This window comes from Sprattus sprattus (assembly GCF_963457725.1).
Source record: "Sprattus sprattus genome assembly, chromosome: 21".
In the NCBI taxonomy this organism is placed as follows: domain Eukaryota; kingdom Metazoa; phylum Chordata; class Actinopteri; order Clupeiformes; family Clupeidae; genus Sprattus; species Sprattus sprattus.
Window position 1 is genome coordinate 17,319,599 of NC_137919.1, and position 25,731 is coordinate 17,345,329.

At 42.0% G+C, this 25,731-nt stretch overlaps 1 pseudogene across 1 annotated transcript in view; it reads right to left on the minus strand.

Annotated features, from left to right (window-relative positions):
• LOC308382138 (MICAL-like protein 2) overlaps positions 1-25,185 on the minus strand; it is a 72,307-nt pseudogene extending 47,122 nt beyond the window's left edge. The window contains exons 1-7 of the transcript in view: positions 25,043-25,185; positions 24,662-24,710; positions 23,447-23,510; positions 22,930-23,102; positions 21,679-21,809; positions 1,555-1,763; positions 701-1,266 (exon numbers count right to left, since the gene is read on the minus strand). The product of the transcript in view is annotated as an MICAL-like protein 2 (transcript). The remainder of the gene's footprint in view (positions 1-700; positions 1,267-1,554; positions 1,764-21,678; positions 21,810-22,929; positions 23,103-23,446; positions 23,511-24,661; positions 24,711-25,042) is intronic.
• Positions 25,186-25,731: the final 546 nt, after the last annotated feature.

A 25,731-nucleotide genomic window follows, 5' to 3' on the forward strand; every position in this document is an offset into this window, starting at 1 on the left:
TTAAAATGCTGTACCAAACTGCGTTTTATTACAATGATAAAAAAGTGTAGGCCTACTAGCCTATGGTAAGGTCAGGTTTGCCGATGTGCTTGGCTATTTTAAAGTTTCTCCCTGTGCATCGATCGGAGACAGACGTCACTTCATATTCTGGGGATAGGCTACAACATAGCCAATAGGCTAGGTGCACAAAATATTCAGTGTGGGCTGTTTAGCCAGGTGTGTTTGAACCTGCCACTATTCTGAATGTAATTAGTGTCTACACGTCCTTCTTTATCGTAACGCTGATTCACTAGGTGCAACACCTAACCAGGTCCGTGTAGACGCTAATTAGCCTACATTCAGAATAGCAGCAGGTTCAAATACACCTGGCTAAACAAGAAACAAACTGCCCACACTGAGTATTTCGTGCACCTAGCCTATAGGCTTTCATACTAGGGGCTTTATCCTTTAAATATCTTTGCGGCATTGGATCAGTCTCCTTTCAAGAACAGGCAAGAACTTTCTAGCCTCGCGTCAGCAGTGCCTATACCTAAAAACAACAGGCGGATGGCGGGCGGGTGCGGTTTTGAAAATTGGTCAAAAAAATGTGTGCGGATGGATAGCGGACGGATCATGCGTTTTGTGATGCGGTTGCGGATGAAATAATAGCCCATCCGCGCATCTCTAGTGTGTGTGTGTGCGCGTGACTGTGTACACTCACCTGCTGTCAGTACTCTTTCCTCCATCTGTTTTCCATGACGGATATGTGCTGCTGCTGTTCTTCTCCTCTACTAGCTTTTTTTCAATCATACCCTTGGCTTTCTCCTTCTCCCTCTCGCTTTTTCTTTCTGCCTCACTCTCTTTCTCTCCTTCCTTCTTCCAGTCCCCCACTTTCAGGAGCACCCTTCTCTTCTTCTCTCCCATGGTTCCGGCGCAACCACTTTCAGTTCCGTTGTTCCTTCCAGTGGGTTTCTCATTGTCAGCGGTCCCAGACAGTGCCTTCATGGTTCCACTTGAGGTTTCAGACTCAAAGAACTGCAGTCGAGCATTCTGGTTCTTGGCAGTTGAGCTACTGAGAGAGGAACCTGGAGTAGAGCTGCGTGTTTCTGTGAAAGAGATGGAGGGAGTGGGTGTCGTGTTACGGTCCAACTTATTGCTAGTGTTAGGGCTAACCATCGCAGTCGTAGCTTGGCCGTGGAGATGGCGTAGAGGTCACTGTGCGGTCACTCTTGGTTACGTGCCAGGATGGGCCAGTGGGCTTGGAAGGGGAAGGCGTGGCCATTGGACCTAACTCTCCATGACTGGTCGACGTGGCCCTTGGGCCTAACTCTCCATGACTGGTCGACGCGGCCCTTGGGCCTAACTCTCCATGACTGATCGACGTGGCCCTTGGGCCTAACTCTCCATGACTGGTTGACGTGGCCCTTGGGCCTAACTCTCCATGACTGGTTGACGTGGCCCTTGGGCCTAACTCTCCATGACTGGTTGACGTGGCCATTGGGCCTAACTCTCCATGACTGGTCGACGTGGCCTTTGGGCCTAACTCTCCATGACTGGTCGACGTGGCCTTTGGGCCTAACTCTCCATGACTGGTCGACGTGGCGATCCATGGTCTAGGATTTGCGGTGGGAGGGTTCCGTCTGCTGGGATTGGGTGAGGGAGGATTCAGTGGGCTCAGACTGGATGGGGGACTGAATGTGTTGTGTGTTGTGCAGATGAAGGTTCCTGGTTTAACTCCTGGTTTGTAGGTGCCAGAGAGAAGAATGATGAAGCACTCACTGCACCTAAAGGGTTAAATTGCAGTTAGTCCACTAATATCACTGCACCTAAAAGGGTTAAACTGCAGTTAGTCCACTAATATCATTGTGCCTAAAAGGGTTAAACTACAGTCATTCCACTAATATCACTGTGCCTAAGGGGTTAACCTGCAGTTAGTCCACTAATATCACTGTGCCTAAAAGGGTTAACCTGCAGTTAGTCCACTAATATCACTGTGCCTAAAAGAGTTAAACTACAGTTAGTCCACTAATACCACTGTGCCTAAGGGGTTAAACTGCATTTAGTCCACTAATATCACTGTGCATAAGGGGTTATCACTGCACGAAAAGCAAGATTATCGGGCCCTTAAACGCTGTGATACTGCCGCGAATGATATGCATTCCTGGTTGATATCGGACATTCCCCTGAAATTTCCGTCTGCCGCAAATTCACGGAATTTCCCGAATACAGACCAAGAGGGGAGAGGGGGGCGATGTGTTAATTCTCACCTCCCGCTGACAGAGGTGTGAAAGGCTCTTATTAGCATATTGACTGTCAGCAGTCTAGCCACACACACCCTGCTGCAGCCATTGGTTGAAAACGACAAGGAATTGAATTAAAACGTCTTGTGATGAGACGGAATGAGATTCTGTCTATAGGTCAGTTTTCAACTGACAAAACGTATCCCCTCCCATTTACAGCTATTGCCCCATAAAAACGAAATTAAAATGTACACGATAATAATTTAATTAATATTATGTCTTTAGGGTTTTGCTCCAGAGTTATCACATTTCTTGATTTGCCTTCCGTTTTCAGAGTTCTGTCTTTAGGGTTTTGATGTCGGGGATATCACAATTCTTGCTTTGCCTTTCATTTTCAGAGTTCGCGGGTTGCAATGTATAGGCTGTTCCACTCATATTCCGGAGCTTCCTCTCTGTAATGTTCTTGAGGTTCACGTTTGGCATGTAATTTTACAGAGTCGGGCTTACTCTTGTATTGAGATAGTCATTTCGCAACTTGGGACATGTTTGCCACTCGTAAATATCTAACCTGTGACTTTTCAGGTAGATTTTGTGCGAGCTTCGCGAGATTTGAACCTGCGCTCTTCAGGTCAGTGGTACTGCGTACCTAATGGTGCTGTTTCTAACCGCTTAGCCACCTTTGCGGGTGAGAATCTGGCTCGTCGGTGCGAGCAAGTACCTGGTTTATCATTCCTCCCTCCTCTGGGGTATTTATCTTCTGTTACTGGAGCGTGCGAATTGGGAATTGTTTAGTGGACTTATGTGACGTTTTAATTATGTTCACCGTAAAGGCGCCCGAGGCAACATTAGAAACTTTAGACTTGAATAATAGACGTTCAATTTCTAGTCTTTTTTACGCGTAGTAAGTTTCAATAACACCATACCATTACATTTCGACATTCATAGTGGTGTAGTGTTCCCTGGAGAAGTGGGTATATTTTTTATTTATTCATACAGCACAGGCTAAACACCCTGTTTTGAGAAGTGGGTATACCCAATGCTGACTGAAAAATAAGTGGGTAGCCTATACTCCGTGTACCTGCGTATACACTGGACTACACTGGACATTCAAGGAGCAAAGATGCAACGTCGTTGTGTGGGGAGAACTGATAAAAAAATCGCCTGCCTTCTGTTTTCCACGGTAGATCGCATGTTATGCTAGAAATGGCTTAGCATGGGTGGGATGGGGAAAGATAACACCTTTTCATCCAGACGCAAATTTAGCTAATCGGAATCTGTAAGTGGTTTCCAGATATGTATAGGATCACACCAATGTGGGCTTCTACGGCAATACACAGGGTCGAAGATTGTCTTAAATCCCACATTTCATGCAGTGTATACTGCAGTTGGTTTACTGATCTCTCAGCACGTGAAAGGGTTAAAATCCAGTTAGTCCTACAAGGACCGAAAAGTCAGAGTTAATATGTAGAGTGTGGTAAGTAATGTGTTAATAACTTAATATATAGAGCAGTGGTTCTCAAAGTGGGGGGCGGAAACACTCTGCAGGGGGGGCACGATGTCACAGACGGAGAAAAAAAACACCGGCGACCTGTCACTGGTTAGTGAAAGCTGTATCGTTCCTGATCCACTAATCAAAACGGAGTCTTATCATTTGAACGCGAGTTGCGCCGGCGCTTCAGAGTATAAACGTATCTGCAGGCATGGTAAGCGCTCACCCTCACTGACTGAGATTACACTCTGCAGAGTTTGTTCAAGTTCTCTTGATTCCTTTAAAATTAAGATATTCATTGCTTTATAAACAGTATTTTTAAAGACTCACGCTTTCCTAAGTAATACCTTACTGCACTTGCAGTAGGTCTATTCGTAGCCTATTCTAAGGAGTAATTTTCTCCAGTCTTTTTAAAAAGCTCGTAGCCTCGAGAGTTAGCCTTCTAGCTAACTAACTTCTTCCGAATGCAGCTAGCCCTTTCTTCTTTACACCTTATCTTTACATTTTTTTGAACATCCACTGTGTTGCGACAAATAAAACAGTATCTACTAATCAAGACCATCTCCCCATGGCTCGCTGCTGTAGTCTCTCCACCTGTTCTACCTGGAGAAACCCTCGGCCAATTGCACCCACCGCCACTGCATTGCCGTACACCTACTCTACCCCATACCCTATGCTAGCATTTATATACAATATACATTATTGCCACCACTGAATTGTTTCTCTGTCCCTACGTCCCCTACCCCTGTAACAGTTACCCTATTAGTACAGTAAACCGGTCTTGCCTGTATCATGTATTTTACCACCGGATGTCTGTGTATATACTATGTCCCGCGACCAAATGCTGGCTGTGTACAACCCCTGTTGTCTCCTTTCCCCTTCTGCCACACAACTTCCCCCCTTCCCACCTTCCTATCTCCACCCGGCCGACCTCAAGCAGATGGGTCCCCCCTTATGTGCCGTGGTTCTGCTTAAGGTTTCTTCCTGCCTAACAGGGAGTTTTTTCTTGCCCCTGTTGCCATTGTGCATGCACTAAGGGGGACTAGGCTCTGGGCTCTGTTAAGCGCCTAGAGGCAATTCTATTGTTATGGCGCTATACAAATAAAATTGAATTGAATTAAATTGAATCTTAATGATAGCAATAATAACACTTATTATTATCATGACTATATTATGATTATGATAGTAATAATACAAAAATAATAATTGTTCGATAATCATTAATTATAATAATAATGATGGTGATAATAATGATGATTATTATAATAAGAAAGCATGCAGGCTCACCTAGCTGCTAATATATTAATATTAATAGCCTACTTATAGGCCTGCTACTGCTGAAAATAATAACAATAATACTAATAAATAGTTATAACTAGACGTAACGCAAAGCGTTACAAAATGACCGGCGAACTGTTCAGTAGGTTTTGGCACAGAATGAGTCATGGTTGTCAGTGTGTTTTTGTGTTTTTTTGTGTTTTGTGTCAAAGTTATGAGAATCTTTTACAAAGTTTGAAGGGTGTGGCCACGTTTGAAGGCATTACCATTCAGTGGAGGTTGGTGGTTTTTAAAGTGAGGGAGGAAGGACTGTGCGCCTGGTTGCCATTGCCCTGCTTATTCCGTTGGTGGCATAAGTATGTGAGATACAAGTTGTTTCAGGGTGTTTTTGTGGACTACAGTCCTACAAAATAGCAGGCAGGGATACTATTGATACAAAGCCACCAGTGTGGCACCATTTTACTTAAAAAGCTGGTGGACAGCATGTCTTTGGACTAGACAAGGCCAGAAGGAAAGGATGCAAAGCCAATTATTCAAATCAGGCCTACTCTTGATTTGAAAAACTACATTCTAAATGTTGGGCCTACCATTTGGCCTTTTTTCCCCCTCAATTACTAAAGCTATTGGTTACTATTTGACTAAATTTCAGCTGCAATTGTTTTAAGAAAAATTAAGACACAAGACCAAAAGTGATGCATCATGCTCTGAATCATTCACTAACATCCTTTCCAAAATATTAAACAACAAGTAAAAAAGGCAACAAGTACGAGAACATTATTTTTCACTAACTATAACATGGGCTGTTAGCCTAACATTGTTTGTGGCAAATGTGGATGTTTCAGAATGTTGGTCAATGTTCATTGATCACTTAGGGGTGGACTGACTTTGACTAAATTTTGTATTAAACAGAAATATATTTTTATGCTTGGCTATGTGTCTGTTTTAGCAGATGCTTTAAGCTTATATTAAACAAATAAACCTATGGAAAAAGAACAAACCCTGAGTAAATTACCTTTGTTCTCTAAAATTGCAAAAACAAAAACTTCCTATAATTGCTGCTCAGATTATGGCAGATTATTACAGCTATTACTAAAAGTAGCATGAGGCCAATGCCCAAGTGACAAGTAGGCTAATTAGAATAGATACGAAACACATCGCGTTCTGAAACATTCATTAACAATTTCCATTCAGAATGTCAGCTGAACGTGAACAGTCAGACTAACAATAGGGGTATGAACGATTTAAACAAAACAGTACAGCCGATTGTTTTGGTATGGTACCAGTGAGCTATAAGTATTTTGCATACCATTTAGTATTAACGGAAGCGGTTTTACCATTGGGTTTAGTGACTTGGATTTTTGGAACAGGTTTCCCTGTTGTTTTGATACTAACCTTCTCTCTGTAGCTCAATGAATGAAACGGTTTGTTCAATAAAACATGAACAATATCTTCGTTCTCCATTGCACATCCTCTTTATTTGCAATCTTTCTACAACAATCTTTAAAGGTGACTTGTTATCGATATCCTTCTGCAGAATGGTTGAAGAGGGAAACTTCGTTCGGTATTAATATCTAATCCCCTCCCTTCAACGCCAAATCCGTTGTTTATTGGTTAAGCGATATGGGCGCAGACTCAGACTCTAGGGAGGTCTTTCCTCCCCTGGGAAATGTAAGTGAATGAGCCCCACGAGCCGCCAGTATCAGAGACAGATCCCATTGATCTCAATGGGAGCCAAGGGGAGGACGTCCTCCGTGCAGTAATTTCTTGTTACGATAGGGGGTGCTAATGTTATTTTAACTCAGGGAAACAAATTATAATATTCATAGTATTAAAAACTGATATCAAACTGCATTTTTAAAGGAGTTTAGTCAGTTCAATTACAAAAATACATTCTCAAAAAGTTTGAGGAGGTTCTTCCTCCGTTTCCTCAATGGAAGAGCCTCCTCTGTCCATTAAATCTGTAGGAGGAGTTCAATCACATGCGAGGTGTGGAAACAAAGTAAAGTTTCCAAACACCAACAGGTGGCGCTATAGGTGATATCAGTCAGGCATATGTACGCGTTCGGGCCGGACCAGCGTCCACCCTAAGACATTGTCTCTGGATCAAACAATGTACGCAACAGTTATAAGAGACTTTGTGTTTTGTGGCAAGCACTAACAAGTTGGCAAAGTTTGAGGGTCTGCCACGCCCACACCTTCCGACTAATGAGAAAATCCATTATAACTTTTAGTCGCCCATGGCTGAAGAGTAGCCGGACCACATTTCAAGGCGTTACCATAAAAGCTGTCGGAGGAGTTCGATCAGATGCGAGGTGTGCAAACTTTGTCAAAACGCATCTTCCACTCAAAATGGCCGACTTCCTGTGGACCTGCCACCATGGCGTCAAGAGACTTTTTGGTGCGTCCAAGCATGATGAAGACGTGTACCGAATTCCGTCAAGCTACACCAAAATAACCCCAATGTACAGGTTTTTTTGCAATGTTCTAGGGGGCGCTACAAAGCCATTTTTCTCCATCCATGAACAAAAACTCTACAGAAGATGGACGGTTACAGGTTTGATGTCCCTGGCAAATTTGGTAATTTTTAGAGCACTTTGACATACATGCGATTGAGTTATAAGAGACTTTGTGTTTTGTGGCAAGCACTAACAAGTTGGCAAAGTTTGAGGGTCTGCCACGCCCACACCTTTCGACTAATAAGAAAATCCAATATAACTTTTAGTCGCCCATGGCTGAAGAGTAGCCGGACCACATTTCAAGGCGTTGCCATTAAAGCTGTCGGAGGAGTTCGATCAGATGCGAGGTGTGCAAACGCATTCGATCAGATGCGAGGTGTGCAAACGCCGTCAAAGCGCATCTTCCACTCAAAATGGCCGACTTCCTGTGGACCTGCCACCATGGCGCAGAGAGACTTTTTGGTGCATCCAAGCATGATGAAGACGTGCACTGAATTCCGTCAAGCTACGCCAAATTAACCCCAATGCGCAGGGGTTTTTGCAATGTTCTAGAGGGCGCTACAGAGCCATTTTGCTCCATCCATGGACAAAAACTCTACCGAAGATGGACGGTTACAGGCTTGATGTCCCTGGCAAATTTGGTAATTTTTTGAGCACTTTGACATATATTCGATTAAAACACGTCATTTTTGCTTTTAAATTTTTAACTAGGTGGCGCTATACATGTAATGACTGGTTATGGTATGGGTTGACATGGCCCCTTGACACAAACATACAAGAACAATTTGGCCCTCCAAGGCCCTACGGTTCTCGGAATATTGGAAGAAAACTGTGTCGCGCCACCTACAGGCCAGTTGGTGTATAATCATATAAATCAATTTATTGCATGCCCCCCCGTGTACGGAATTCCAAGAAACTTAACGTGCAGTCAGAAGGTGTCATAATGATCCCACACCTCCGATTTCGTGCAGTTCTGACCTTGTCAACTTACAATTAAAAGTTTTTAAGAACACTCCATTTTTGCTTTTTCATTTGTAACTAAGTGGCACTAAACATGAAATAAGTGGTAGTGGAATGGTTGACGTGGTCTCTTAAGACCAACATACAAAAAAATGTGGTCCTCCTAAGCCCTTCGGTTTTCGAGATATTCACAGAAAACTGAATCGCCCCAACCTCTTTAAAAGGGGTCCAGTCCGACGGGGTGCAACGGATCAAAACGAAAATCAATGATTCCACGCTAATCTAGTGGGGCTACATGCCCACCAAATTTCGTGCACCCGCTGTTTCAGTGTCCCGGGAATTGTTGACAGAAAATCGGCCGGCTGAAAAAGCAGGAAAAAAAAAACACGACTACAATGAAAAAATAACGACTACAGCTATATGCGCGGCGGTCATAATAATTGCATGTATGGGCCTAACAATCACAATAGCCTAACCTTGACATGTCAGGCCTATCAATAACAACATGCTTATCTATCTATCTATATATGGTGGTGTAGTTGAGGGCGGTGGTAGTGGGGGGGCCCCAACTACCCCTTACCAGCTTTGGGGGGGCCCAGCTTGTAAAAGCTTGAGAACCCCTGATGTAGAGGGTGGTAACTATTGTGTTAATATGTAGAGGGTGGTAAGTAATGTGTTAATATGTAGAGAGTGGTGAGTAATGTGTTAATAAGTAGAGGGTGGTAAGTAATGTGTTAATATGTAGAGGGTGGTAAGTAATGTGTTAATATGTAGGGGGGTGGTAAGTCTTGGGTTAATATGTAGAGGTAGTAAGTAATGTGTTAATATGTAGAGGTTGGTGAGTAATGTGTTAATATGTAGAGGGTGGTAAGTAATGTGTAAATATGTAGAGGGTGGTAAGTAATGTGTAAATATGTAGAGGTAGTATGTAATGTGTTAATATGTAGAGGGTGGTCAGTAATGTGTTAATATGTAGAGGGTGGTAAGTACTGTGTTAATATGTAGAGGGTGGTAAGTCTTGGGTTAATATGTAGAGGTGGTAAGTAATGTGTTAATATGTAAAGTGGTAAGTATTGTGTTAATATGTACAGTACAGGGTGGTAAGTAATGTGTTAATATGTAGAGGGTGGTAAGTACTGTGTTAATATGTAGAGGGTGGTAAGTCTTTGGTTAATATGTAGAGGTGGTAAGTAATGTGTTAATATGTAGAGGTGGTAAGTATTGTGTTAATATGTACAGTACAGGGTGGTAAGTAATGTGTTAATATGTAGAGGGTGGTAAGTAATGTGTTAATATGTAGAAGGTGGTAAGTCTTGGGTTAATATGTAGAGGTGTGTTAGAGTATGGTTTGTACTCTAAGCGTGTTGGTTCAGGACTTGGTAAAGTACGCCAGTACGAAGGTTTTGTTGTAACAAGATAGAGTTTTACTTGATAAGTTGCAGCACAAATACAGTTGAGTTAACAAGACAATTGCATGTAGTCAACACAACCGGAGACTCCGGAGTTCTGACCTGTCATCGAATAGGTCCAGTTCTTATAGTTGTTTCTGTCTCTGAGGGCATCATGGGTCTATTAGGTGTGGGCCATCATGGGTCTACCTTAGGTGTGTGTCACATGGGTTTTACCCTACGTGTGTAATGAATGGGATCCCTGTACTGGAGTGTTATTGTTCGTCAGGAGGACACAAATGTGTCACGTTGTGTGAAACCTCTGCCTCTCCATCTCTCAGAGGACAGCTGTCCATGCTATCTACCACAGTGGCCTTCAATGTATCAAAGTACGTTGAACAGCGTGCTCCTGTCTTAGACAGCCAGGAGCTACAATTGACCTGTCGCTAAGCACCGCCCTTAGAACGCAGATGAACCAATGACATTCCAGCCTGAACTGGACTCGGACATCAGCTCCGATAACTCCATTGAAAACAACAGGGAGGAGACCTTTTTCAATAATTTAATGATCGATTGATTGAAAAAAAAAAAAACATGGTCAAACGATGTGCTTGGGGTACATGTAACACCGACAGAAGGTATCCCGATAGGCTGCAGAATGGGGTATATTTCATCCCTTTTCCCCAAGCCACAACGGGACAAAAACAAGTGTGTAATTGTGGTAATGTAGTTTCAACATAAATGGCCAAACGATGTGCATGGGGTAGATACAACACTGATACGAGTTATCGTGAGAAGATAGGCAATGGGGTATATTGTATCTCATTTCCTAAACGAAAACAAGACCGGTCCAAAATATCTCCGGTGGATTAAGCTGTGTGACAGACCACTCAGTGAACGCTACGTTCATTAGCTTTCTGCCATACTCTTGCTAGAATTTCCCTTTGCTAAAGCAATCAACTAAGCCTACATGATAAAAGGCATAGGCCTACTCATTATTCACAGTACCTGCTTACTTTCACCACTGATGTTATGCTAGGCTTAGGCAAGTTATCTCTGGTTCAAATTAGCTAACGTCAATTATTCAATAGCTGCGCTAGCATAACTTTGTCAGTTATGGGACAGTTTGTTAAAAAAATCGGCCATTCTATTAAACAAACGATAGGTTTAATAATGGATTAACATGACAACGTGAACGAAACACACGCATGCCGGTAATTAACAAGGTTACAGCTAGACAGTTAGGACCATAGCCTATGGTTAGGACACTGTCCTGTCAGGGGCAGGTTCCTGCTAGTTAATAAACGTGGGTGTAGGCTACGGTGCCTTCCAGATTAGTTAAATTAACTGACTGTGAATTCATTGTATCTTCCCCATGCGGTGCATGAACAATGCTGGTATTGGATGTGTTTATCTGCAATCGCGATGACCGTGAGTTGAGGCTTCTCCCTCTTGCATTGAGCTCTGTAAATTCTCGCCTCAAATTTAAGCTTGTTATCCACCATATCGAGTTTTAAATTGTATACATATCCCTCCACTGCATAATTAAGTCCCTTTTGAAGGCTTCTAGGCGAAATTAGGTCCTTTTGTCTCCAAAAGTTGTCTAGAGCCTCTTGGGATATAGTTTTGTCACTGATAGCTGCCATTGTAAACTCTAGTCAGCTCTGATAAAGTGTCCGATTTAGCAACTGTCACAATGGGGGGCGGGGCTTAGCGATAGGTCAATTGGCAGTGACCTAACCTTTCTTGAGCAGAATACATGTGAGGCCTATGCTGTGACTGTGTTGTTTTGTCAGACTATATGTGATGCCATTCATACAGGCACATGACCCGTACAGGCTTGCTACCCCACTCTGGTATGCAGACTGCTGCTCAAAGATTGTACCTATTCTTAATAAACCTATACTGAACTGAACTACCTATGAAATTATCTTACAGGTGTTAAGTAATGTGTTAATATGTAGAGGTGGTAGGTAATGTTCCCTCAAATTTTTTTCAGCACTGAGCAAATATTTTTTATTCTGAGCGCACATTTCAGCACTGTGAGCAATTTGTAAACCACGCGACCTGACGAAAATGACCACGTGCCCGGTTAGCCATAGGTTTCCAAAGAGATGACAGCAAATGCATCAATATGTCTACAAGGTTAATATATATTCGATATCCTTTATAATGGCTGGACTTTGACTTGAACATTTTAATGATGGTGTTTTACCAGTCCGTTTAGTTGAACCTAAAGGATCTTTGGTTAAAAATGAATAAGGTTTAGGGAGGTTATGACTGGTTCAAAGGTTATGAATGATAATGATATACAGCCGCGGAAAAAATTAAGAGACCACTTCAAAATTATCAGTTTTTCTGGTTTAACTATTTATTGGTATGTGTTTGAGTTAAATGTTCATTTTTGTTTCATTCTATAAACTCCTGGCAACATTCCTACCAAATTTCAAATACAAATATTGTCTTCCAGGAAAACTTTGTACCTCGCTTGATTCATGCGTCCTTCACAAAGACAAATCTGCCCCATTCCAGCCTTGCTGAGGCACCCCCAGATCACCCCCGATCCTCCACCAAATTTCACAGTAGGTGCAAGACTCTGTGGCTTGTAGGCCTCTCCAGGTCTCCGTCTAACCATCAGACGACCATGTGTTGGGCAAATCTGAAAATTGGACTCATCAGAGAAGACGAACTTAGAAGAACCTCCAGTCCGCTTTGGTTCAATCCTTATGGTCTTTTACAAACCTCAGCCAGGCAAAGTACAACGTTGTCCCGGAAGAAAAACTTGCTTCCTTTTGCTCTGACAATGTTCCCCAACTCTGAGGAGTGTTTTATCCAGCAGGGCAATGCTCCATGCCACACAGCCAGGCCAGTAAAGGTGTGGATGAAGGACCACCAGATCAGGACCCTGTCATGGCTAGCCCAATTCCGAGACCTGAATCCCATTAAAAAACTCTGAAATGTGATCAAGAGGAAGATGGATGGTCACAAGAAATGAAAAGAAGCCAAGCTGCTTGAATTTTTGCGCCAGGAGTAGCATAAAGTCACCCAATGGCAATGTGAAGGACTGGTGGAGAGCATGCCAAAACACATGAAAGTTGTGATTTTAAATCAAGGTTATTCCACCAAATATTGATTTCTGAACTCTTCCTAAGTTAAAACATTAATATTGTGTAGTTTAAAAATGAATATGAGCTCTGAACTCTGAAAATGAATATGAGCTTGTTTTCTTTGCATTATTCGAGATCTGAAGACACTGCATCTTTTTTGCTATTTTGACCAATTGTCATTTTTCTGAAAATAAATGCTCTAAATGACAATATTTTTATTTGAAATTTGGTAGGAATGTTGCCAGTAGGATATAGAATAAAACAAAAATGTACATTTTACTTTAACACATACCAATATATAGTTAAACCAGAAAAACTGATAATTTTGAAGTGGTCTCTTGATTTTTTCCGCGGATACCAGCCCAAACCCCCCCCACAAAATATTTGGTCAGGGAGATTTGGTCTGGCTCTGAGCTAGTTGGGAGAAAGTTTCATCGGACGGATAACACCGGACCAATCAAATTGTCAGGGCGGGCTTTATACGATGATGGACAGATGATCAAGCGGTAGATTCGAAATCCTCCCAAGATGGCGGCGTATCCGGCTTGTAAGTGGGACATATTTTATGTAAATTATGCTATCTACACGACTTTTTTATGTCTATTGACTCGGTTAGTTGTATATGTGCAACACGAATGTTGCCGAGGATTGTATGTCTTAACTGAAGCGCTCTAGACAATTATTGTTAGGTCATTGCTAACGCTTACACAGGCAGGCATATCTCAACAGATATTCACAGCGCATTCATTTTGAAAGAGGAACAGAGAAACGTGATCAAGGCATTTGTCGATCGAAAAGATGTTTTTGCCGTCCTTCCTACGGGATCAGGTTAAAGTTTTAACCCTTCCAAAACGGTTTGCGCCCGTGGGGCGTTTGGTGGTATTTCTATTAATAGAATGTAAAATCTCCGCGAGTTTTTGTCCTCCAAACATAAAACTAACACCCTGAGAAAGCTTGAATCTTCTAGTTTTCAAATATATCCAGTTCGAAACAAACAAATGAATGAGTACTTTGTAAGGAGAATACAGGTAAAGCCTTGCATATTTCTCTCTCAGAGTGTATAAGCAACCGGTGATTGCCCACCCATTAGCAGATTAGGGCTATTCATATGATAAGATCATGGTAAATCTCCGATCGCTATTGGGTAATGACGTTGCAGTAAAACGTGAGAAAACGCCCCATTTTTCCGTATAAGCAAGGCAGCATGTAAGGATGTTTACATTTGGACTGAAGAGATACATGATGGCGAACTCCTTCTCTGCTGCCGAAGCCTTGCGCCAAATTCAAGAGGACCTAGTCAGCGAGGAGGAAACCACATCCTCGGATGAGAGCGATGACGATATGGAAGATGAACACATGCACTTTGAGCTTCGTCTTGACCCCGTTGAGGATATCCCTGTTGAGTAAGTTTTATTTGTTTATTTGTTCACCTAGCTCTTGTAATGAATGCTGTTGATTAACTTATAGGGAGTAAAATGCTCCTCTGAGTTGAACGAAATATTTTAGTATGCTACTGTTTGCATAGTGAATAAATTACTTTATGCTTCTAAGACTATTGTATGGTAGAATATAATTCTCAGAGTGGCGTTAATGATGTGAGGCTATATCAACGATTGTTGTTGACGTTTCGAGATGGTTGTCTGTGCTGATATAAGTTAAACATACTTGGTGACTATATTGCAGCCATTGATGTAAAAATGCAAACGTGTCTAACTGTTATAGCGAGTAAAATGCACGTCGGTATGCTCTGAGTTGAATGGAATGTTTAGTATGCTACTATTTGCAGAGCGATTAAATCACTTTATGTCGCTAAGACTATTGTACAGTAGAAAACTTATTGAATTAACAGAGTTGGGTAAATGATAAAAGGCTACACATATAAACGATTGTTGTCTGTTCTGAGATTAGTAAAACATAGAACTACATGGTGACTATATCGGATGATGTAAATTGCAATCGCTAAAAACGTGTCATACTACTGTGGGTAGTCGTTAGTGTTATTATGACGCGTATGGTAGGTGTGAATCGAAACTAGGAGGTGTTTGTGATCGAAACTGGTGTCGTTAGAGAGCTAAAGTGATATGTGTTACAATGGTCGAACATAAAATGAAAGAGCAACAGTTAATTTGATTTTACTTTATTACAGTAACTTGGAGAACAATGCACCTACACCGCCAAGGAAGAGAGCACGCTGTCAGCCTAACCCAGATCTGTCGTCATGGAAGTCAGAGGGTGACAATGATGCAACTCCATCAGCACTGAGGTTTTTTCCTGCAAGGGTGCTGAAATGCAGCAGACAACCACACTCCTCTAGACCTCTTCAAGTTGTTCTTTTCAGAGGATGCTGTGGAAACCCTCTGCCAGAACACCAACAAGCAAGCTGCTAGGAGCATTGCCAGAGGTGTAAAGTACAAATGGGTGGATGTTGGAGCTGCTGAATTCTACAGATACATTGGACTGGTTTTCTACATGTGCATGATCAAGCTGGATCACATTTCTGACTACTGGAGGAGAAACACCATCTCTTATACTCTGCACTCATTACTTACCGCAACATGCAACAGGCAAACCGACACACAGGTGACATGTCCCTGGTTGGTGAAATGTTCATCTGTGTGTTTATTTTTGTTGATTCCTGACTGACAGACCTGCAGATTGATTCGTCATTTTTGATTCTGTTTGTTAGATGGATCAGAAGGAGCCTCCTGGGCCTGATGACTCCCCTCCTCAGCACCTACCTTTATGTACCATATTTTATGTGCCTACCTTTATGTACCTTTATCTAACTATGTACTTACTTTTATGCACCTTATTTTATGTACCTACTATGCTTTTACTTTTATGCACCTTATTAAATTCACCTTCTTATATGCACCAAGCTTGTTTGCAATTTCTTGTATGTACTTTCAAAGCTGATGGTTGTGGGGGAGAGATAGCCACAATGACAGTCCAGGGCCATTGACAGGTGAGCCATACTGGGGAGGGGCACTCACAGGGCAGTTTACACCTCTTTCATCAATATGCATAGGGGTCTAGGTGGAAAAAAGTGTCACCTTGTAAAATTCTTATAATTAGTGTAGAAATCACACACACTTTCTGAATGCTAAACTCACCTATGTGGAGCAAACACATATGTTTACAAGGTTCAGAGTAAAAAAGAAAACTTCCAAAATATTCACAATGTGTTTTTTGTAAAAAGTCTGAGCACCTCTAAAGCTAGAGTTAATTTTAGTGTCTTTAGATTTCATTTTAATAAAAAACTTTTTTTACTACATTTCTTTTACTCTCATTTTATTATTGCTGAGTTGTTCTAGAATATAATCATAAATTCCACTTTTGCCTAATGGTTTTTAGTTAGGTGAAATATACACAAATATCAGGCATGGCAGACTACCTAACAGAGTCAAAAAAAGCCCTCTGGGTTGGAAGTGTTAATGTATCAGTAGGGTCAATAGTTTTCCGCGAAAACAGAAAACGGACGGAATACGCGGAATGGACCATCTTGAAAACGGAATTGCAACTTTTCAAACGGAAACATAATTTTGTGCATCAAAATCGCCCAAAACCCCCTGCATTTTACCCTGTAAGACTGAATTTCTTTCAAATAAACACAACAACGATTGCAACAATGAACAAACATTAATTAAAGAACAAAAGCAGTCAGAAAATGTCACGTCTGCACTGAACTCCGGCCACGCCCCCTTTTTCAACGGTAGTCACGTTAATTTGCTCATCTTCCCAATCGCATTAAAATAATAAATGTTAAGTCTTCTGTTCTGTTGATGGCTGGCAAACAACAATCTAAGAAGGGCATGTATTAATCACTGAGTTACCAAAGCAGTCTTTTTTATGGGGACTAATTAGCACTGCACTGAATTACATTAACATGAGTTATTGCTACACAATAACAATAACACAACTAATATTACTAGATACATATAAACGTGGACATTACACTACGGCAACATGGATCTCATTCATATCTCACCCAGTCGAAATCTCAACAGGATTGAACCCATCTTTATTACAGCGTATCAACATAAGAACAGAACGTTAGCTAAATCTCCGCTTAGCATGCATGCTAACACTAGCAGGTAGCCCAAAATTTGGTATTTAATACACGATCTATCACAGTAGCAACTTAATGAAAACCCTTACTTTCATTGGGTATGCACATAATGCCTCACATACAGGTTGAACAATGATGATTTAAGCATTGGAAATGTATAAGGCACAGTACGGTCAACTACTTGGCGACAAACCAAACTCTCACTATCTAAACTGAGAGAGCTGCAGGCACGCAAACAGCGTTGCTAGGCAACATCACTATCAACAGAGTTTTTCATACAGTTAACGTGCAGAAAGGCATTTTACGGCTGTTTTTTTTTTCTGACGCGGAAACACGGAATCATCAAAAACCGTGACACGGAATTTGCTTTTTTTTGACGCGGAAAACTATTGGCCCTATATCAGATGGTCATACTACGTTGCTCTGATTGGTTCTAGGTATCCAATTGAGCGAAGAGGCATTTTTTCCCCCTGGCTCATTGAAACACGCCCCATAATCACAGCCCAATGGATCAGTATCAGACTCATATTCTGACTAGAATTATGAGTATGACATCGTCAGGCTAACATTTAAGTGGAACTTCATTGAAAGAAAAATGCTAATGCAGTGCTTTAAACTAAAGTAATTAGGCCTAAAAAAAAAAAAGGTTTGGTTCCTGTTGGTTGTCAGTTGAGGTCATGGGTAGGTAGGGAATTTATTTTATTTTATTTTTTTATTTTATTTTTCCAGTGGCAGCGAGTGGTAGATTTTTTTTTTTTTTTTAACAGCAGCAATGGATACTCCCAGCATGTTACACACACACACACACACATTTGGCAGATGGCGGAGAATCAAGAGACCAGCCGTAAAATGCCTTCCCGCACGTTAACTGTATGAAAAACTCTGTTGATAGCGACATTGCCAGTCTGCTCAGTTAAGTTTTCAGTGAATAATGACAAGTTCGTCCAATTCAGTGGCAAAGTAGTTGACCATAGCTACTATGTGCCTTATACAGGGCTCTCAAGTTTTGAAGACAGGCAAGAGTGACATATTCCCCCGACCACGCCCCGGCCCGCCGTATTCCACCCGCTCTGCCCCTGCTGTATGCCCACAGACCCCCCCCCCCCATATTATTATTAGTGTTTTGTTGTTGTTAATAATAATTGCTCAGACTTGCAGAAAAGATTTGACACATTGCACTGACAATTCGACCAATTTCAAAGTATGTATTCGATTTGAGAGAGAGAGAGAGAATTATGACATCCCACACACCTTGATGGGCACAGGAGTTCTCTTGGCGGCAGATAGAGCACCACTATTATGAGCTGGAGCTTCCTACAGTAATAAATGGCCATTTAGAGGTCCATTCACTTCACTATCAAAAGAGGTCTTGTAGGTGGCTGCTCCTGGACTTTTCTCCCTTTTGTTCTAGCCATCTCCTTCACTGTTTCTTCCACCATCTCATCCACCATCTCCTCCTCCACCACCCGTAGTCTCTTTCTCCTCCACCTGCACTGTTTCTTCCTCTTCCACCATCTCCTCCCCTAATGTGTTTATGCTCATTTGTTTTTTACCTGACATCTTTGAAAGACAGATGCAATGATTAATGCAACCATGGCCAGGATATTTATGCTAGTATGACTAATGAGCTCGCAATTCACAACTCCACCAGGTGTTAAGAAACCTTGGAATCTGAATAGACTGTTCAAGCAAACACATTTACAAAAAATAATGACAATAACATCATTGAATATTAAGGGCTGCCTAATATTCGTTAGAATTATAGGCTATATATATTCAAAGCTAGTCTATATATATAGTCAAAGCTATAGTAAAAAGGCAGGCTGTAGCCTAAAACTGTGTTGGCTACAAACACTCATTAAAAACTGTTGCTTATTATCTGGGAAATATTCTCTAACTGCAGTCAAGTCATTCCAGGATGCTTTATTTCCATTGGTTGCTGGATTAAATCTTACCCAGATACAAAAGATACATATTTTTTCTGATTGGCTATTCCGACCTCACGGCAGAACTCGAGGGAGTTTGGGGAGACGTGCTTGATTCCTCCATGGTGAGGGCAGCGCGGCCAGGTCATGTTTGAGCGCTGCGGCACATTAAACAGCCTAGAGTTGTTTTTTTCAGCGTGAGAAATACGATGTGTGGTTGGAGTGCGTGATTAAAGACCGAAATGAGTGACTGTCACGCTCAATGAGCTGAATGCTTAAATCATCATTGTGAGGCATTGTGTGCGTGCATAATGAAAGTAAGGGTTTCATGAAGTTACGACTGTGATAGGTAGTGTATTATGCGTGCACGTTGCTATTAGTAGCAGTTAGAAAAGCTAAGCGGAGATTTAGTTATGTTCTGATGTTGATTCGCTGTAATAAAGATGGGTTCGTCCTGCTGGATTAGCTATGAATAAGATTCATGTTGCCTAGTGTAATGTCCACTATTCTATGTATCGAGTAATATTAGTTGTGCAATAATTGTTATCGTTTAGCAATAACTCATGTTAAAGTAATTCAGTGCAGTGCTAATTAGTCCCTATTCTCATTGCAGACACACATATACGATCACATGCATCGTCATGTAATGGAAATTGATGAATGCACATTAAAGGGAGATAAAGAATACTGCTTTGGTAATCGTGGGTCTTTTAGATTTCATACCCAATCTAACAAATTTTTTTTGTCACGCTATTGCATGGGCAAACAATGGAGACCACGCTTATATCCATCTTTCTCCAGCAACCATATAACAAGCGCTACCGATCCAGTCGTCTGCATGCAGATCTCACGTGAAGTCGTTGTTTTTACGAGAGAATGCGCTCATCCTTGTACAGGCTGAAGAGGTGCTGTACAAAAACGTAATTATAGTCTGCCTAAAAAATAAATGTATTTGTGGGTTTTTTTTTCTTCCCCAAGCTCATAAAATAAATTGGGTCGCACATAAATTGACAGGGTCGGTCGGAAACCGGAACCAAAACTAATTTTTTTTTAGGCCTTATGGTGTAATTTTTCCTAAAGGTAGCCTTTATAAATAATTTAATAACTGGAGTGGTTTGCAACAAACTAAGCTACAAAACATGTCATTTGAATTACATTGAGGCCTATCTGGCTGTCTGGTTCATTTTGTCTGCAGGCCTATGGAAGACACATCTTTCTGACTAAACATATATCAAAATGTTGTTGCAATTATCAAGATCACTTTGAATGAGGCCTAATAGGTCTTAATGAAAACATTGGAAATTTCTACCTCGAATCTTCTCGCCTCACGATTTTATCTTAGTGGCATTAATTAGACTGAAACCGCGTTCACAGTCGGCGCTAAATGCTTGGACTGTGCCACAAATGTCAGAAGTTGTACCAGATCTGGAAAATGCTCACTTTTCAGCGACCACCTTTTTTCATAAACCATGAACTTGAATTCGTTGTATTGTTGACAAATGCGTCCCGGGACCACATATTATACTTCCTCCAGAAGCGCTTCGAACCTTTTCGCCAGATTGGTACGTCATTCAGCCCATGATCAAATTCACTAACTGCACGATCCAACGTGTCCGGCTCAAAGGCAGCCCACTCAGCTCATTTTACAGGGAAGCGGGCATCCAAGTGCTCACAACTTTAAGGACAAACAGAATAATGTCACTTTTTTTCACTGCACTGTTTTTGAGCGAACTCTTTTTGCGTTTGCGTCCAAGTATATTATGTAAATATGTCTGAAAGTTTTATCCTACCTGTGTCAGTTTGGACTATTTAATCTAGCCGCTCATGTATTTAAACAGGCAGTTAGGCAGACCTTTTTCTGGGGCACCTGCTCTGCCTTTCTTTTCGCCATGATAGCCTATAACTGCTGGAGCAGAGCCCGGCAAGAGAGCTAAAGGATACTTTGTATGTAAACATTCTAACGCACATCCGGCTTGGTTGTCAGACATGTCAGTATTTTAAATGTTTATTACCTAGCATACATCCGCTTTGATGCTCAGATTTTTAAACCCTAAAAATCGTTTGTACGGTCTGAAAAATGAGCGTGGTCTGAAAAAGCTTAGAGGGAACATTGGTGTTAGGTATTGTGTTAATATGTACAGGGTGGTAAGTATTGTGTTAATATGTACAGGGTGGTACGTATTGTGTTAATATATATACACTGCAAAAATGCTTTTCTAACCTAGTGTTATTACTCTTATATTGAGATGAAAAAATCTAGTTGGTCTTGTTTCTAGCTAAATTGTACTTACCTAGTGCTTTCTTGGTAAGGTTATTTTTGCCTATTTCAAGCAAATATTACTTATTTTAAGAAATCTTAACAAGCCAAATTTGCTTAACGCACTGGCAGCCAAATTTGCTTGTTTTAAGCAAAATCCTGCTTAAAACAAGCAAATTAAGTAATAAGTAATATTTGCTTGAAATAGGCAAAAATAACCTTACCAAGAAAGCACTAGGTAAGTACAATTTAGCTAGAAACAAGACCAACTAGATTTTTTCATCTCAATATAAGAGCAATAACACTAGGTTAGAAAAGCATTTTTGCAGTGTAGAGGGTGGTAATTCTTGTGTAAATATCAAGAGGGTGGTAGGTATTGTGTTAATATGTAAACCAGTGGGGTTAGTGAAAGTGAAAGAGAAATAAAGAAAAGAGCATGTACAGTAGGTGTGTGTCTCTTTATTAGATGAAGCAATAGCTGTGGCACAAGCTCCCTTGTACTAGGTAGACAGAGTGTGTGTGTATCTTACTTGAAGCAGTTTCTGTGGTAGAGGCTCCCCTCCACTAGGTGACGCTGTACCAGGTGGACGTGTTTGTTGCAGACACTGCAGCTGCTGCTTAGCGCGCCAGTCTTATTGGTGCGCTCAGACAACACTTCTCTCTGGAACACACAGACACACACACACACACACACACACACACACACACACACACACACACACACACACACACACACACACACACACACACACACACACAAAAACGTACTCTCTCTTGGTTCACACCCCAAGAGACTATGCTGGAATAAAGAACATAAGTCTGAGTCATTGCCCATGTTCTGTTGTCTTTGTTCAAAACCTTTGTGCCTGTGTGTGTATGTGTGTTTGAGAGTGTGTGCGTGCGTGCGTGTATGTGTGTGTATGTGTGTTTGAGAGTGTGTGCGTGCGTGTATGTGTGTGTGTGTGTGTGTGTGTGTGTGTGTGTATGTGTGTGTGTGTGTGTGTGTGTGTGTGTGTGTGTGAGAGTGTGAGTGTGTGTTTATGTGGTGTGCCATTGTGTTTGTTCAAACCCTGATACTTTAAGTGTGACGAAATAGGAACTCGTCTGTGTGTGTTGAGTAGTGTCTGTGTTTGAGTGGGCGTGTGTGTATGCCTGGGTACAAATATAGCATATTTTCCTTAATGAAAAACGCTGTTCAGTTGAGAGCATCTTTTGACATCATAAAAACTTTAACAGTAACAATTTTTTTTTTTTAAAAAGCTAGTTTTGCTAGCAACTACAATAAACAGACACTAACAAGAAACTCTTAGGACCCATTCAGTTTTACTCCACAAATGAATATAGGTGGTAAGGTCGAGTCTTGTTCACTGTGCTCCGAGTCAAACACAATAGGTTTCTCTACTGATAAATTCTCTATTTCTGGTGGTTGTTATGGGAAACGAGTGAGTGAGTGTGTGAGTGTGAGTGTGAGTAGGTGGGTGAGTGTATGTGAGAGAGTGAGTGAGTGTATGTGAGAGAGTGAGTGGGTGTATGTGAGAGAGTGAGTGAGTGGGTGTATGTATGTGAGTGAGTGCTACCTGGCTTGGTGTGGGCGGGGTAGCCGGAGTGAGTGAGTGAGTGAGTGAGTGAGTGGGTGTATGCGAGTGAGTGAGTGAGTGGGTGTATGTATGTGAGTGAGTGCTACCTGGCTTGGTGTGGGCGGGGTAGCCAGAGTGTGTGTGTGAGTGAGTGAGTGAGTGAGTGAGTGTGTGTGTGAGTGCATGACAAGAAGTGGGTGCTACCTGGCTTGGTGTGGGCGGGGTAGCCGGAGTGTATGTCTTAGCTGTGATTAGCTGGTTCTGTGTTGATGGGGCATCTGGAGAGTAGGTCTTGGCTGTGATTGGTTGGTTCTTCTTCCCTGAGGGCTGATCGCCATAGTTTTCAGCAGGCCTCTTGATGCCTGCCATACCCCCAACTACACACAGAAGCACACACACACACACAGAGAAGTGGGTGAACAAACACACACACACACACACACACACACACACACACACACGTGTGCACGCGCCCACACACACACACACACACACACACACACACACAGAAGTGTGTGCACGCACACACACACACACACACACACACACACACACACACACACACACACACACACACACACACACACACAGGAAGAGTCAATCAGTTCCAAGATTAAACAACTTAAAATGTTGCAACTATAAATACAATAAGACTGGACCAGGCTGTCAGAATAAGAGGCTCTGTGTGTGTGTGTGTGTGTGTGTGTGTGTGTGTGTGTGCTCACCATGTCCTCTGCATCCAACAGGGCAGGAATACCCAACTGCTCCTCAGCCACACAAAATGCCTAACACACACACACACACACACACACACACACACACACACACACACACACACACACACACACACACACACACACACACACACACACACACACACACACACACAGGGTTGTAAAAACATCAAATTAAAGGGGCAGCACAAATATAGATACATACAAACATTTGCTACTCCAAACATATTCATATTAATTATCTCTTTCTCACACACACACACACACACTTCCTGTCTGGGATTGTTCTTAACAATAGCCAACTAAGCCAACATCAACAGTTCACACACACACACGATCGGCAGCCGTTAAGACAAGCCTTGACCTGACCCTATAGATGGGGGAACCCTGCAAGAGTTCACACGCACACACATCAGATAAAATATAACACTTTCCTAGATTGAGGCTGCTGGTTGCAATATGACACTGCCTTGCCACTTTCATTTTTGTGGGTTCCTGCCCAGTTCCATGTACTGCTTCTTTTTCTATGCAGTTTTTCTTGGAAAACTAACTCTCACCAACTGGTAGTGGTGTGCTTTTGGTAACCCCATCTGACTACAAATGACCCTCAGGTCACAGTCAAAACGTACCCAGGATCAGCAGCTTAAAGCAGCAATAAGGAGCTTGTTCCAAAAGTATCAAGCTAACTACCTAAAACCAAAAAAACTTGAAAACACTACCAACAGCCCACTTGACACTGATAGAAGCTTGCAAACACACTAACTGGTGTATTTTGGCAGTATAGCTGGCATTGTCATGCTGTGAAAGCTTTTCTTCCATTTTTGCAGGGTATTCCAGCCCGGTATACAGAACTACATAGGGCCAGGATGGCTAGTGGGAAATGAATTAGAGGATGGTACCAATACCAACACTAGTTGCCTATAAAACCATACCTCAAAAAGTGGCAAATTGTTGCATATTGTTTAGTCAAGGTAGGCTAAGTCTGGTCACACAGGAACCAAGACTGACCCCAGATCAACTGTTAGAGGCGACCACAGATCAAACTAATTACTGACCACCTGGATCAGAATCCCAGAACCAGTGGCCTCTTTCCCTCTCTCTCTCTTTTTGTTGTTATCCCCCCCACCCCATCTCTTCCCACAAGAGTCAAGACTGACCCAGAACCAGCTGTGACCTCAGTGTAATCTAAGCTAATTACTCACCAAGTGGTTGTTCTGATAAATGTTCTCCTTCCGCAAAGAGTCAAAGTCTCTAAACACACAGGGAGAGATAGAGATACACTTATGTAAGTCATCTTTCATGAAATCTTAGATCAACTAAATCATGTGTGCAATCACAATGTTCTCTCTTGCAACTCTGTTCAATTTTAAGTTGCTGTTTTGTGTAGATTACATTGTGAAGTTAGCTAGCAACGTGTACGTCTCTAGACAAACATCAACACGTCAATACATGATGACAGCAATACCGACTGTTCGGTTCGGAACCTGACTTACTAAACAGCCGGCTTGTTTTCATCAAGCACGAACTTTAACCGGCGCCCCAAGGCGCACGGCTCGAGTAACCGGTTTGTCGAGGCAACTCACATTAAATCTGGCCGGTGCTTATGAATGACCGCACAGAAGGCGAGACCGTCCCGAAATGAGGTCGTCATGTTTGTGATGACTACATCCTGGTAGCCCTCGCACTGGATCTTACACCATTTATGAAGGGCTTTCACGGCTGCCATCCTGCCCCAGTCACCACCAGCGTAGCCTTCTATTCAGACAGTGAAACAAACAAGCTGGATCACTGGCCGTTCGTTGAAAGAGGGCGAAGGAGTTTCGCTCACTTCCAGACCTCACCAGAAAACTTGAAACCAAAACGTAAAGTGCTCCCTGTTCAGAGGCGTGTGTCTGTGAGTCAATGTCCTTTCAAATGACTGCGTGAAAACGAAATCTGAACTCGATACCTGAGGGGGATGACGTTCCAACCAAGAACGTTCTGCTGACGCGGCTGGAGGCTGTACCGACAGAGCTCTACAAGGATAATTAAGCCACGTTTATGATAGCATCACGACAATGCTTTGTTGAGTGTGTGTTTGTGTTTATACATATTTATAAACTGTACTTTATGAGACACAAACACATATACACACACACCAAGCCTTAATGAGAGGGAGTGTCTCAAAACGGAGGAGCAGGTAATCATTTTCAACTGCAATAAGTAGTTCTGTTCCAAAACTAGCAAGCTAACTAGATGCGTCCTTAGCAGACGAGCTCATGCAGTTCACACA